We start from the raw sequence: 4,059 nt of genomic DNA on the forward strand, positions 1-4,059 counted from the left end.
GCTCCTCTGGGTGAGCAGCGTGGCACTTGCTGGCTGCTGGCGCTCGCGCCCGGCCACCTGCCACACCTTCCTCCTCAGCTCGGCATTTTCTCACGCTCGGAGCTGGCACCAGGGAGCAGGCCAGGCTGGGACTTGTCCTCCTGTCCCAGGAAGGCAGGTGATGAGGCTTCTCTCTGGGCCTGGGGCCAGGGCTCCTGCAGGTCGAGACACGGCCCAGAGGGGGGCCGGGGAGGGGGCCAGGCTGCAATACCGGCTGAGCATCGGCAAGAGGCCCGGCCCACGCTGGGCACGTGTCCCAGCCCGCCCGGCCCGGCCTGGAGCCGCCCCCAGGGGGCAAGGGGCATGGGCAGGGTCGCGGAGGAGGCAGGTTGCTGTCCTAGACCTGGATGAGGCCCTGCCCCTCTCTGGGCCTCAGTTTCCCCCTTCAAAACTAGGGATCAGAAAGGCTAATGGGGTCTACCACCACGCCACGCTGAACAAGCCCAATCCGTCTGATCTCGGAAGCTAAGCAGGGTCGGGCCTGGTTAGTACTTGGATGGGAGACCACCCGGGAAGACCAGGTGCTGCAGGCGTAAAAAAAAGTAAATTAAAAAAAAAAGAAAAAAAGAAAGGCTGGGGGGGGTCACCTACATGGGCGACGCAGGCGCGGTGCTCAGCTCCGCGTCAGAGCCGGGCGGTGGTCAGCGCTGCTGACCTCGGTTTCCCCTCAGGAGGGCGGGAGATGGGGGGGCCTCCCTCAGGACAGCTGGGAGCCCCAACAGGAAAACCGCACGACTGGGGGCTTTGTCCTCAGCGCATCACGGCGGTGCCTTTGAGACAGACAGTCCGGGGTTCCCAAGGGCTGGGGGAGTCGCAGGCTGCGACCTCAACTCTCGGAACTAGTGAGGCTGAGTGAGCCCAGGGTGCCGCCCGAGGAGACCCCACCCCGGCCGCCAGCCAGTCCCTTCAGAGGTGGCCGCACCCCTCTGCAACAGGCCCTGACCCCCAGCAAGTCCATGTCCTTAGAGGTCAGACCGGCCCTGGTCTCCCCGAAGCCACCGGGTCCCGCGGGGGCCTGTGGCATTTCAAGGCAAACAGGCTCCTTGCGGGATGCCACCGTGCCGGGCCGGTGGGGACCTAGGCCAACGTGGCCCTCATGAGTCCCTGGGCTGTCAGATGTGCCACTGTGAGATATGAGGGTTGGGGGCAGTGGGATGCGGGATATGGGACGGGCTAGAGGGACGCCGTGAACAGATGCTCCCTCTTTCGGTGGCCACATGGGGAAACGGAGGCCCGCAGCCATGGGCCTGCGCCGCCTCCGCCCGCCCGAGAGGCGCTGTCCCGCCTTGGTGTGCAGACCTCCGAAATGCTCCGCCACCCCTGCCGCCTCGCTGGGCGCCAGGGCACAGGACCCAGGCCAGGAGCTGCTTCTGCCAAAGGCACGGGCCACTGTCAGAGGCCGGGCAGGGTGAGATGCAGGTCCCCCGGGACGCAGCCCCTCTCCACCCCGCTGCTCTCTGGCAAGCCCCCAGGCAGGCGTGGGAATGTGGCTGCAGGGAACCGAGGCTCTCCCCGGGGATCAGCTGCTGGGTGCTGGCCAAGAGGAAGCAGAGTTCAGCTACGGCGGCTTGGCACGGGACCACCGGGGACAGACAGCCTGCCCGGACCGAGCCGGCCCCAGCCCAGGATCAGTCCTACCCAAGTCACAGACCGGTCCCTCCTCCCGTCCGTGGGCAAGCCCTGACACAGGCATGGCCCGACCTGGCCCCAGCCCAAGCTTCAGCCTCCTGTCTGCAGATCCCACACTCCGGCCTCGTCCACCTCTGGCTCCCTGTGGCCTCAGCCCCAGGTCGAGGCCACCCTGGGTTGCAGTAGCAGAGGTCAAGCACCGAGACCTGGAACGTGACGTCTCACTCTGCTGGGTGTCACGTCATCCCTCCTGCACTTTCAAAGGGACCGAGGCCAGCCGGGGCAGGGCTGGGAGGGAGAGCGGCGTGCAGGCCTGGGGGTGCCACGGGAGCCCAGCCGGCCAGTGCGGAGGTGGGCAGCTGGTCGCCTGGTGGGCCCACGGCCGGCCGAGTCCCTGTTGTGTGGCGGCGTGCCACCTCCGGGCACCTGTGTGGCCAGCCCTAGAAGCTGGAGAGCATCGGCCCACTTTGCGGGAGGGAACCCCGCTAGACAGGGCCGGTGCGTGATCCAAGCCAGTCCGGCCGGCGGCCCCTCAGCCACTCGGAGGAAGAGCATCTTAGTCTGGAGCCACAGATGCCCTCCAGGGGGCAGGGGCTGCCGGCCAGGTCAAGGGGTGCCTGGACAGGGCAGGCACCTTCGTTGGGGTGCAAGGACGTGCAGACCATTGGGCTGGGAAGTCAGAGCTGGGTCCGGGCCCAGAGGTGGGAGTGGGGGTCCACCTGGGCTCTGCGGTCCTTGCAGCCACCCCCTCGGGCTGCCCGAACCCCCCAGGGTCAGGATGAGAATCTGCTGGGGGGGCTGTTTATTCGAAGCCCTAATCTCTGTGCTTATCACGGCCTGTGCCTTCGAGAGTTCAAATCCAGTCTGGAGGTCACGGCGCTGTGGGAGCGGCTTCTCCCAGCAGCATCTCCGCTCAGAGGGGACTCCTGAGGACACCAGGTGCCAGGTGGCGTGCCTGCAGTGTTGACATTCCCCAGCTCCGAGGTCGGCTTCCGAAGGGACCCACAAGGGTGTGGCCGGAGGGAGGGTCCTTCTCATAGGAAAACTCTGAGAAACGGCCACGGGGCCCGCGCCGCCCCGGCCCACACCTGGCGGTGCCAGGGCCTGTCCTCTTGCTGCCACCAGCACTGGCTGGGGCTGGGACAGCGAAGCCCCAGGCGGAGGCCGGGCCCAGGCCCGAGTCAGAGCCCACCCAAAGCTCCTGTGCTCTGTGCAGGGGGCATCGGCAGGCTCTGTGGGCGTGGGCGATGTGTAGCTGTGGCTCCTCGGTTCCCCCAGCTACTAAGGGCCCCACATCACGGAGTTGTGGGGAGACGGACAGCACGCTCGGCCCCACACCCTGCAGCCTGTGCCTGACGCAGCCCCTGCGGGCGAGGCGGTGTGGGCGCACTCTCTCACCCCGAGGACGGCTGGCCGGCAGCCTTACCCCCAGCACGCTCAGCAGGTGGGCGCCCGGCCACTCCTGGCTGCTTGTGGGGAGGGCCCTTTTCCTTTCTGGGTTTATTGGGGTTTCATCACCCTTCCCACCTGGTTTACGGGGCCTCTGGGTTGCTTCAAAGCCCTCTTGGTACCAGCAGTTGGCAGGCCCTCCCCATCCCCCCAGACGGGCGTCTGTTTGCTGTTCCCCAAGGCCGACAGAGCAGAGCCCCGGGCCCCACCATGGACCTCAGGGCCGAGTTACCCGGAAAGCGAGTCAGGCTGACGCTCAGCGTCCTCAAGGGCCTCAGAGGGCAGCCGGACCCGCACATGTCCTCCCGGCGCCGTGTGGAGCCAGGGCCCAGGCGCCCAGGTCCAGGCAGCCCGGCCAGCCCCAGGTGAAGGTGCCGGTGTGGTCAGCACAGCATCGGGCAGCCCGGGGACCGTGCTGTGGTGTGACACGTGTGACTCTCGGTACTTCGACTTCTCGAGCCCCTTCCTCCATAAAAAAAATAGTGAAAACGGCTCCGTTGGTCTAAGGACAGATATGTTAATATTATAAATAAATAAAAGCAACTTCTCGTTCTTAAAAACTCAGTTTTTTCTCCTGATTTTAAGACATTAAAATATGTCCCCGAGCCCCCGAACGTCTCTTGGGCCCTGGTCCTCAGGCCTGATGTTAGAGCTGGCCTCTGGGCATTAGGGGACCCAGAGAGGGGCCTGACCTGGGCTGGGGATCGGGGAAGCGGCTCAGGAGATACGGCACCGGAGCAGAGGCCCAGACGCAGAGGCGGGAGTGTGCGGCAGGTAGCGCACCTGGGCCTCCTGCTGGAGCCAGGGCTTCCAGCAGCCTCCAGGCGGGGGCCTGGGGGGCGGGGTCTGGGGATGGGGCCTGGGGAGGCGGGGCTTATGTGGAACCGCCCACCTCCATGGGGCAGGGGTTTGTGGGACAGAGGCCCCTGGGGGACCCCCGGT

At 66.3% G+C, this 4,059-nt stretch overlaps 1 pseudogene; it reads left to right on the plus strand.

The window, feature by feature from the left end:
* The first annotated feature begins 454 nt into the window (after nt 1–454).
* LOC112484828 lies at nt 455–572 on the plus strand (annotated as a pseudogene).
* Nucleotides 573–4,059: the final 3,487 nt, after the last annotated feature.

Source organism: Pteropus alecto, unplaced genomic scaffold (genome assembly GCF_000325575.1).
Source record: "Pteropus alecto unplaced genomic scaffold, ASM32557v1 scaffold67, whole genome shotgun sequence".
In the NCBI taxonomy this organism is placed as follows: domain Eukaryota; kingdom Metazoa; phylum Chordata; class Mammalia; order Chiroptera; family Pteropodidae; genus Pteropus; species Pteropus alecto.